The sequence below is a fragment of the Oncorhynchus nerka genome, linkage group LG19, assembly GCF_034236695.1.
Source record: "Oncorhynchus nerka isolate Pitt River linkage group LG19, Oner_Uvic_2.0, whole genome shotgun sequence".
Taxonomy (NCBI): Eukaryota; Metazoa; Chordata; class Actinopteri; order Salmoniformes; family Salmonidae; genus Oncorhynchus; species Oncorhynchus nerka.
The window spans coordinates 32,215,883-32,227,896 of record NC_088414.1 but is presented as its reverse complement, the minus strand read 5'-3'; the positions used below and the strand labels follow the sequence as shown (position 1 = coordinate 32,227,896).

At 43.6% G+C, this 12,014-nt stretch overlaps 1 pseudogene; it reads right to left on the bottom strand.

The window, feature by feature from the left end:
• Positions 1–1,016: 1,016 nt before the first annotated feature.
• Positions 1,017–10,335, bottom strand: LOC115147056 (actin-binding protein WASF3-like; annotated as a pseudogene).
• Between the last annotated feature and the right edge of the window lie 1,679 nt (positions 10,336–12,014).

Below are 12,014 nucleotides of genomic sequence, written 5' to 3'. Positions count from 1 at the left end.
GATGGAGATGCAATATGGCAGTCGTGCCAACATATCTCATCAGCCACCTGGTGGAAGGGACTTGTGGATCTGAGGCTCTTTCCCCTGTTGCCTCCATCAACCTCCAAATCCCACCAACACCAGCCGCCTCAGAGATCAACTGGTCCTTGCTTGGGAACACACACCAAAGCATGCAACATGCTGACCAATACAAGGGTTGATACATTTGCCCTGATGGCCACCAATTTGAGGCTTTTTGAGCCTGACAACAAGCCATCCTCAACAAGGTTGGAAAGTGACAGTGAAGATGAGGCCTCAAAGTCTGATGTACAAGAGGTGGACATTGAAGAGGTCCAGGGAGAAGACACCGAAGCCTGAGAGGAAGACAACCAAACCTTTAGTCTAGAAACTATCATTTTACAGATGCATGTTGAAAACGTTTTTGGGAGATGCGATCATTCAATATTCCCTTTTGTTGTTTAGTGAAATCATCCCATGTGAAGAGTCAACTCATTTAACTAAAGTTAAATTTGTAACTAAATTGTTTATTTCTATTGGAAGGATTTAATTATTTGCAATTATGTCTACTTATGATAAGGTAAAAAGTTTGTTTCTGTCTCCATATGAGATCCTGAGGCCCATTGTTGTGCCATTCATCTGCCGCCATCACCTCATGTTTCAGCATGATAATGCATAGCCCCATGTCACAAGGATCTGTACACAAATCCTGGAAGCTGAAAATGTCCCAGTACTTCCATTTTCATCAGACATGTTACCCATTGAGCATGTGTGGGATGCTCTGGATCCACATATGACAGCATGTTCCAGTTCCTGCAAATATCCAGCATAACATCGCACAGCCATTGAAGAAGAGTGGGACAACAGGCCACAATCAGCAGCCTGATCAAGGTATCTGTGACCAACCGATGCATATCTGTATTCCCACGTGAAATCCATAGATTAGGGCCTAATGAATTCATTTAAATTGCCATATATAAACTGCAACATTGGTTGTTTATATTTTTGTTCAGTATAAGGTGCATTAAACGTGAGCACAGTGCCACTCGGGTCAGCTTGCTGACTTGCATATCATCTCAAATGCATCTCTAGAACACATTTGACGAGGAAGATGTTTCCATTGACAAGCAGTTCCTAATTTGTGTCATTGGTTATACTGCATCCCATTTTAAACACGGTCGAGCTGGAATGTCTGTTCAGAGACGGTCTCATATGCTACAGAGAGAACCTCATCTTTCTAATGGTCGACTAAGAGACAGTTCAGAGGTGATGAGAAGTCACATGAAGATCAGCTAAGTATGTTGGAATTTTATTGACGTTAACATTTAAGGGCATAAGACAATTAGAACCTACACTGTAATTGTCCTATGCATCAGGAGTGTACACATTTACCTTTACATAGGTCGTGGCATAGACATGGGAGAAAGCAAAAGAAGATGACAAATTCAGATTAAAATAAAACAAATGATGATTCGTGACATTGAGAGTACAGTGTTGGTGATTTATTTAGACTAAATGATCATGTTGTTGTCTGAGTAAAAGAGCTCAGACAGCTCTGTAGGTACAGTAGGAAAAGAGCTCAGGCAGCTCTGTAGGTACAGTAGGAAAAGAGCTCAGGCAGCTCTGTAGGTACAGTAGGAAAAGAGCTCAGGCAGCTCTGTAGGTACAGTAGGAAAAGAGCTCAGGCAGCTCTGTAGGGACAGTAGGAAAAGAGCTCAGGCAGCTCTGTAGGGACAGTAGGAAAAGAGCTCAGGCAGCTCTGTAGGGACAGTAGGAAAAGAGCTCAGACAGCTCTGTAGGTACAGTAGGAAAAGAGCTCAGACAGCTCTGTAGGTACAGTAGGAAAAGAGCTCAGACAGCTCTGTAGGTACAGTAGGAAAAGAGCTCAGACAGCTCTGTAGGTACAGTAGGAAAAGAGCTCAGGCAGCTCTGTAGGTACAGTAGGAAAAGAGCTCAGGCAGCTCTGTAGGTACAGTAGGAAAAGAGCCCAGGCAGCTCTGTAGGGACAGTAGGAAAAGAGCTCAGGCAGCTCTGTAGGTACAGTAGGAAAAGAGCTCAGGCAGCTCTGTAGGTACAGTAGGAAAAGAGCTCAGACAGCTCTGTAGGGACAGTAGGAAAAGAGCCCAGGCAGCTCTGTAGGGACAGTAGGAAAAGAGCTCAGGCAGCTCTGTAGGTACAGTAGGAAAAGAGCTCAGACAGCTCTGTAGGTACAGTAGGAAAAGAGCTCAGGCAGCTCTGTAGGGACAGTAGGAAAAGAGCTCAGGCAGCTCTGTAGGTACAGTAGGAAAAGAGCTCAGACAGCTCTGTAGGTACAGTAGGAAAAGAGCTCAGACAGCTCTGTAGGTACAGTAGGAAAAGAGCTCAGACAGCTCTGTAGGGACAGTAGGAAAAGAGCTCAGACAGCTCTGTAGGTACAGTAGGAAAAGAGCTCAGACAGCTCTGTAGGGACAGTAGGAAAAGAGCTCAGACAGCTCTGTAGGTACAGTAGGAAAAAGGGGGAAATTCACCACATGGTTATTTGGTCCACATACCTTTGAGTGATTTCAGCTGAATCTCAGTTCATCAGGAAACTAATTTGCCTTCATTTTAAGTCCATTCACCTACTGGACACAATGGCTAAAACGAAACTGGGTCCTCAGCCTATGCCCACTAATCACTATGAACCATAATATGGTCATTGGTCTGTAAAAAAAAGTGTCCCTCATACTGCATATGAGACTCTCATAACTAATCTGTACCACATCATATCCTTTGTGGGACAGTTGGGCTGGAGCAGAGATGTGTCCATGGTATTTGGTCACCGTGTGGGGGCGGTGTGAGGGTCAGTCTGACCAGTCGTTGTCCTCCAGCTCGGAGTCGTCCTCTGAGTCGCTGTAGTCCACTGCGATGCGTCGGGACAGGATGGTGGCCACGTCGTTCCCCACAGGCTCCCGCTTGGCCTGCTGCTCCTGCTGCTCCTGCCCCTTCTTCAGCTGGATACCTGAGCAACACAAACCCACACAGACACATTCACACAGTCTAAACATGAACTTCTGTGCAAATACTTTGTATATATATTTTTTTTACCTCTGCTGTCTCCAGAAGAATGGTAAACATCTAAGTACAGCTAAACTTACCTATGCGAATAGCTGACAGAAGGTCACTTCGAGTACCAGTGACAGGCTGGGTGTCCTGTCGCTTCCAATCACCGAGTCCTGCCACTTGGGGGGGAGCGGGAGGGACTGGTAGTGGTGGAGGACCTGGGGGAGGTGGAATCATACGGGGTCCTGGGGGAGATAGCATTGGGGGACAATAGCCTGAGGATCCAGTAAGGGGGTGGGGGACACCATGGGAGAGCCAAAGGCTGTCTGTGCAGATGGGATAAGAGGGGCTGGGGGAGGAGGAGGTGGTGGTCCAGAACTGGCATAGTACTCCATTATACTGAGAGAAAGAAGATTTTCAGTTTTAGAACTTCATTTGAGGTAACAATTAGTATAAACAAATCAGATTCACTAATCTATATTACAGATTTCTTATTGTTACAGTAACAATACCTGTAGTCTGCAGGTGGAAGCGTTATAGTGCCATTCATTCTCTCAGTGGAGTGATGCAGAGGGTTGGGGTGGTGTGGGCTGTTGAGAGTCCCGTCTCTGTAGCCGACTCCGATGCTGTGGTACTCATGCTCTACAGATTCATGGATGTCTGCAGGCTGGTAAGGGTGAGCCAGGGTGTGGTTGGATGTAGCATGGGGAAGGCCTGGAGCAGTTGGGTAGTCTGACAGATCATATCTAGACAACAAAAAGTCATAATTAACTCTTTACCCTGATAACATTTTAATATGCCATTTGGAAAACAAACTGAAGGAATCCTTTGCTCAGGAGAGATGAATATAGTCCTAATTAGGGGATGGAACCACTGACCTACTCTCCGGGGAGAGGGAGCCCTCAGACGACGCCCCCCGGTGGAGAGAGTGAGGGTGGCGATGGTCTGGGCGAAGCTCTTTGTCGAACGCCATCATGTTCCACTCGTGACGGCGGTTTCGGGCTTTACGAACCTTCTTCACCTCACGCTGAAGTGTGCCATCAACACATCGCTTCTGCTCCTGAGAGAGAGAGACAGAGACAGAGACAGAGAGAGAGAGGCAGAGACAGAGAGAGAGAGAGAGAGGCAGAGAGAGGGGTCCTTTTGCAAATAGGTGTGGAGTTACAGGATATTGTATACACAAGTCGCTCAGAAGAAATGAGCTGTTCAGAAGCAAAATACTGGAGGCTTTTTAAAGTGCGATATTAAGAGGCTCTCACCCGTTGTCTTCTTCTCTCCTTCCTCTTGTCCTCCGTGTCCTGCAGCATCTTCTCTCTCCACAGGTCAAAGAAGTAGGACGGGTCTGTGTAGAACTTCATCCCATCAGTGTGGTCATCTCTGTGTCAAAAGAGAGACTAGTTAGCTGTTCGTCACAACCTTGAGGTTAAAGATTGTCTGGTGATTGTGATGCATCCACACAGTGAACCTGTAGGCAGAGAGGATGCTGAGAGGAGGAGGCTTGTCACTGGTGTTGTACATCTCTGCCACAGGGTTGGACGTGCTGCTATTGGACACCACCTGCTGGTCCTGGACTGTGGAACTCTTAAATGCCTTCCTCATGTTGATGTCCTGCAGAGAGACTGGAGATCAAAACAAAGAATGTGAGATTGATAGAAAGGTAAGCAATTCGAAGATACGGAGATTATGGGCCATGCAGAACCAGAGACAAGGAGGATAACTAATGAGTCGGTTATTCTCATTCAACATTAGAGATGCATTTTTTTTTTACCCTTATCCCCTGACCCCAACTGACCCTCTTCCACAGTGGAATCCAGCTGAGTGACCTTGACAGCCAAGCGGTCGATGCGGTCTTGGAGACCATTTGCACGCAGGTAAAAGGTGTTAGCCTCACTAAACAGCTCTCCAAAGACGTCCTCTGCATGTTTACCTGAGGACAGAGAGGAGTCATTACTACAGACTTTCACCGTGTCCAACTGGTCAGACAAGATGATTGGAGAAGTGCACTTCATACTACACAGAAAAGAGCAAAGAGATACAGTTGAAGTCGGAAGTTTACATACACTTAGGTTGGACTCATTACTCGTTTTTCAACCACTCCACAAATTTCTTGTTAACAAACTATAGTTTTGGCAAGTTGGTTAGGACATCTACTTTGTGCATGACAAGTAATGTTTCCAAAAATGATTTACAGACAGATTATTTCACTTAATCACAATTCCGGTGGGTCAGATGTTTACATACACTAAGTTGACTGTGCCTTTAAACAACTCGGAAAATTCCATAAAATTATGTCATCGCTTTAGAAGCTTCTGATAGGCTAATTGACATCATTTGAGTCAATTGGAGGTGTACCTGCGGATGTATTTCAATGCCTACCTTCAAACTCACTGCCTCTTTGCTTGACATCATAGGGAAATCAGCCAAGACCTCAGAAAAAAAAGTTTTAGACCTCTACAAGTCTGGTTCATTCTTGGGAGCAATTTCCAAACGCCTGAAAGTACCATGTTCATCTGTACAAACAATAGTACTGTCATGACGTTGGCCTGGGGGTAGGTTTATGACAGTCATAAATACCTCTTCCCCCCTTTTTCCTCTCTCTACCCTACTGATGTTACATTTGAAAAACCCTTGGTTAACATAGAGATTCTGGGAACATCAGAAGGTGGGGGGAAATGAACTATATTCTGGTAATCCGACCAATTGAACATATGCGGTGGTACTTAATGAATATGATGTCAGTTCGGTTGTCATCTGAGACATTCTCATCAATGATATGACAAACTCTACAGTGGAAAGTCTACACATCAGAGTTATCGGATTCACATGGAATTGTTGTTCAATGTAAATGTTTGAATATGAAATTATTTGTGATGGGATGAAATGTGATTTTAGCTTCAAAAATGTGAGATTTAGGTTTTTATAAGGTAGGGCTCTGCTCAATCAGTGGCCCGCCCCTGTGAAGGGACATGGGCTATAAAACTTATCAAACACGCCCTCATCTCCCTTCCTATATAAAGCCTTGACGACAATATAACCTCCTGTTCCGAGGATGTGAGGACGACGGTCCGATGTCAGAATGGTTCAGATAATAACTACAGAACGAAGCCAACATTAGCGTGAGCTTTGGTTGCGAATGGTATGAACTTTGAACTCTTATTCACTACAGAAGTGCTCACTCCTAGCCGTTGAGTTAGCAACAGCAGCTGCAAATGCAGGTTAGGAAGGAACAGACAGAGTATCCCACAACAGGAACAGACAGAGTATCCCACAACAACGACGTTACTACAACGTATTCAATTTACCAGCAGAGACATTCTTCAAAGGACTCGGTTGGGCAACACGGCCTTCCACCTACCACCAACCTACCGAAGCGAAGCTCAAAGTAAATATTTATTGCATTTTCCTTTTCCAAATGGGCGGTAATTTAGAATGCATAAGATTCTGTATTTACGATAGCACAGCTTCGCCCTTTGTTCCTCAGTCTTCCCGCTCTTTCACTCAAACCCAGCCCTTTTCTTTTGTGTAACAAGCTGTCATATCTGTTCCGCCCGCTAGGGACGTTTTCCTTTATGACGTCATTTGTAATCAAGTTATGATTTAATTATGTGTATGTGTATTTCTGTGTGATTAGTTAGGTATTTAGTAAATAAATAAACCCAATTTTGTATTGCTGATTCAACTTGTTAGCCAGGGTTCGTGCAGATAACCAAGAATTTACAACTTTCAGATGAGACTGAATTAAGATGACGATTAATATTGACTGCTATTGATGTAAAATATTACTAGGTCTTTAAGAATTTATTCTGAAGATAACAGCTCTATAAATATTATTTTGTGGTGCCACGACTCTCTAGTTAATTAAATTGACAAGATTAGCTCAATCAGGTAATATTAATTACGGAGAAATTATTTTATAGAATAGCATGTCATATCACTTAATCCGGCATAGCCAAAGACACAACAGTACGCTATTATAAACACTATGGGACCACGCAGCCATTATACCGCTCAGGAAGGAGTCGCTTTCTGTTTCCTAGAGGTGAACGTACTTTGGTGTGAAAAGTGAAAATTAATCCCAGAACAACAGCAAAGGACCTTGTGAAGATGTTGGAGGAAACAGGTACAAAAGTATCCATATCCACAGCAAAACGAGTCCTATATCGACAGAACCTGAAAGGCCCCTCAGCAAGGAAGAAGCCACTGCTCCAAAACAGCCATTAAAAAAAGCCAGACTATGGTTTGCAACTGCACATGGGGACAAAGATCGTACTTTTTGGAGAAATGTCCTCTGGTCTGATGAAACAAAAATAGAACTGTTTGGCCATAATGTCCATTGTTATGTTTGGAGGAAAAAAGGGGAAGGCTTGCAAGCCAAAGAACACCATCCCAACCGTGAAGCACGGGGGTGACAGCATCATGTTGTGGGGATGCTTTGCTGCAGGAGGGACTGGTGCACTTCGCAAAATAGATGGCATCATGAGGAGGAATATTAGGTGGATATATCAAAGCAACATCTCAAGACATCAGTCAGGAAGTTAAAGCGTGGTCGCAAATGGGTCTTCCAAATGAGCAAAGCATACTTTCAAAGTTGTGGCAAAATGTCTTACGGACAACAAAGTCAAGGTATTGGAGTGGCCATCACAAAGCCCTGACCTCAATCCCATAGATAATTGGTGGGCAAAACTGAAAAAGTGTGTGCGAGCAAGGAGGCCTACAAACCTGACTCAGTTACAGCAGCTCTGTCAGGAGGAATGGGCCAAAATTCACCCAACTTATTGTGGGAAGCTCGTGGAAGGCCACCTGATATGTTTGACCCAAGTTAAACAATTTAAAGGCAATGCTACCAAATACTAATTGAGTGTATGTAAACTTCTGACCCACTGGGAATGTGATGAAAGAAATAAAAGCTGAAATAAACGATTCTCTCTACTATTATTCTGACATTTCACATTCTTAAAATAAAGTGGTGATCCTAACTGACCTAAGACAGGGAATTTTGTACGAGGATTAAATGTCAGGAATTGTGAAAAACTGAGTTTAAATGTATTTGGCTAAGGTGTATGTAAACTTCTGACTTCAAATGTAAGTTGAGGTAAAGTTGAACAGACAGGGGCAATTTAGTGATGGAGATTTCCAGACAACCAACCAATTGATTGAGATTTGTCAAACAACGGTGAGACGAGCAAGTGATTGTGAAATCTGTCTCGGTTCTCTCTCTGTCCCTGCCTCCTTTATTTGCTTCTGTGAAACTAAGCTCTACAGTAAGCTCTAATCTCCGGTGACTTCATACAATCCCACCCCACACAGACACACAGTAATATGGATATATTTGGGCCAGATGTCTCATCCTCAAATTCTCTCCATCCCTCCCCACAAGGACACACACACATCTGTCAATATCAACATGTATTTACCATATCGATTCCAATCATTAAATGCAGTAATTTAATTTATTTGCATAAGTTGTTCAGTTTCCCAGTGTAACACAGGGATGAGGGTGTTTAGGTCACCATTCTGGAGCATAGATGCATACATCTGGTTAAAAGATAGGCGTTTACTTAATGCACATAACGGGGTGGGGGGTGACTGTGTGGAAGGTATGTCTTACTTAGACTGCTGAGCTGACGTATGATGGCAGACAGACTGTTGTTGGTGACGCACTCCAGCTCACTGCCAATCCCCTTGGGCAGCGCCCCGTGGCAGAGGTGCCGGGGATCTATGCTCCTCTTGACCAGGGGCATCTCCTCACACCACACCACACGCCACCTGCTGGGAAACACAGCCACTGACAATAACCTCCATGTTCCATTAGACACAGCCAGACAATTCAGACCAGATGGTGTGTGAGACAGAGGCAGTCGAGTCAAACCTCTCCAGATTACATTACTAACCAAATCCCATTCGTCTTTATGTAATGCCATCAGAGCACATACAAGTTATCATGGAACAAACTACTCTTTACTTCATCCCAGAGCCTTTCATGTCATTCATGGAAAATTCCTTAGCGAGGCAATTCATTCTATTGGACCCTGAAACAGCCAATCAATACTTCTTTCCAGACCGATAACTGCAGTAAAATACATACATTTACACATAGCACTCCATCACAAGGGGGTCCCCCTGAGTGACTATAGGCTCAAACTATGCTTTTTGTAAACAAGTATCAACTGGTATCAAAACCCAGTTTGGGCTATTTCAATATTGTGCTATATAGTCAACTGAGCTAAAGCCTGTGTTACCACAGAGACACAGGTTTTATATTTCACTCAAGGCAAGCTTACTAATGCAACTGTTGAATAATTTGATGATTTGCTATAATAAATTATGATTTGGCTTATATAAGGGAAGTATATTTCAGCAATATGGCATGGGGGGGTATATGGCCAATATCCCACAGCTAAAAGCTAGTCTTAGCATCATGCAACACGTACAGCCTTTAGAGGCGGTATATTGGTCATATATTACAAACCCCAGAGGTGCCTTATTGCTATTACTGGTTACCAACGTAATTAGAGCAGTAAAAATACATATTTTGTCATACCCATGGTATAAAGTCTGATATCACAGCTGTCAGCCAATCCGCATTCAGGGCTTGAACAACCCAGTTTATAAAATAATTGAGTCTTATTTGAAGTAAGGATTATGCTACAGTTAAAGTTAGGGGCCTTGCTGTGCAACATGGTATGAATGGTGACACATGCCATGCAAGACTGGGAGGAACCTCAGCAATGTTAAACTCACCATACAATTTTTGTTTAAACACAGCGTCTTTTACACGTTGAACGAACGTGGAATAGACGTTGAATTGACGTCTGTGCCCTGTGGGCTTGATCATCATGGCAACCTCGATCACACATTTATCAACAAACCATGAATCCAAAGCATACTACAGATTTACCAATTACGCAAGCAAGAATAGCAAGGTAGTCCCAACCACATGCTCTGAGGTGATTAGAGGAGCCAATAAGTACAACAGTTTCAACTGGGCGAACAGTGCACCGTTTGTTTCAAACCACTTTAGAGTGATGCCTTATCTTGATTGTAACAATTAAGTGCCTGCAACTCCAGATGGACCGGTTTATTACCGAAGAACGGTGGTCTGTGACCCGTGAGTGACCGAGGGTTTTAAATAGCAGCACCCTAATTGTAGTAGCCTACATATAATACACAAACAGACATAACAAAGGAGGGAAGATATAGATATATGATAAAGACGGGACGCTCACCAAATGTGTCCTTTTAGTATTCAGCTGCAGTCCACCGGTAGAGTTGCCATCCTGTCCCCGCATCTCACCAGGATTCTTTCTGTGAGGAGCAATCTCCCGCACAAATCAGCATCCAGGCTCAGAGATTTAATTAGCAGATTTAGTTGTGTCGTCCAATCAGGATCGCCAAAAACATCCATCGTGACAACCATGGGCAGTTTGACAGCGCAACATGAGTGCGTTTTGGAGATGATGACGAGAATCCCTATTTTAGAACACAAGCTTACATTACATAAATTGCATTATTAGGACTTTGTGACTGGTTTAGCCCAGTTATTCTAAAATGTATAAATAAACACAAAAAAATGTGTCTTCGAAGATATGACCACTTTCGGATTGTCAATGAATTGTTTCAAAAGAGAATGGATTCAACCAGGGGGTGACCGTTTGACCCCACCTAACAGCGGGCATCCTACCACCACAACGGTCACGCCCCGTTGTCAAACGACCTATTTTCTTACTTTTAGGCAAACGAGTTTGTTTTTTGGCACATTCAAGCATTTTTGTCTGGCAGCTCTACAAATAGTTAATTTCAACTAGGCCTACATGAGAAAACAATAGTCACGATTAGTGAGTTTTGTGATTTTTGATTCTTGATGATGGAATTCCACAGTCGGATAACAATTTGTGATTACAAGGTAGATGTTTTAGATTGCATGATCAGTGTTATAGTCTATTAAACTCTTATCCTGCTACCAAATTGATATAACCAGTGCAATTCCATATTGCACACAGGTAAGTGATTACCTAAGGATGCCTTTCTCTGTCTCCGTTCGGTTTCTCCGTCTCTCTAGTCCAGCTGGATTCTGTCTATCAGAAGAACCATGGGGCCATAGCAGCGTTGGTCCCAGCCACTGGGGATGGGGGGGGGACATGTGCATTTTGGAAGTGAGTACAGGACCTCCCGCCCTGACCTACCATCAACCAATCATGTCAATGCGAAGCTATACGGAGCCCTCCGTAGTGTTACAAAATTTGGGCGGCACACGACGAAGCAGTAAGGAGCTCAATTTGGCCTCCGCATGCCTCTGGAGGCTCAGTAATTGCGTCACACCATCCATGCAGCACCTCCAACCACATTTTCAGATCAAGCATAAATTGACTCTAAAACACACAGTGATTATTGCTGCTGTGACGTTATTGGAGGTCTGTAGATCACTGTGCGCTAATGCGTGATCTAATGCAAGGGAAGGGCCTTAATAAGAACTAAACGGCAGAGTAACATATTGGTGCTCCTGTAATTTCAATAGCTCAACCCTATTAACAATAATACAGTATTTACCCTCAATGACAATGCCACTGTTTATCCCAATGTTTTCACACATCGCTATCACTGCACCCATGTACACCCCCAGTCACTAATGCCTCTATTGGGCTATTCATGACACTGAGCCCCCAGACACTATAACACGTATTCTCCATTTATCACTTAGTGTTTTTCTGTGATGATTATAGCTAGGCCTATACCACCATTACCCCCAAATTATCCTTCAGTTTCTCTTGTGGTAGTCAAGTTTGCTTCATTAGCAATTCCATGCAGCTTCCTGCTATGGGTAGCTTCCTGCTACTACTTATGTCTGACTATAGCTTGTTTCCTGCTGTGTTTTCTATATGCGTTGTGCATGTTATTTGTGAGCTATGCTAAGATTTTCCTATTCTAGGACAATAAACATGTTTCTGATTCTGTCTGATTGCCTATGCCTAAAATGGTCTCCATAATAAGATACTGCT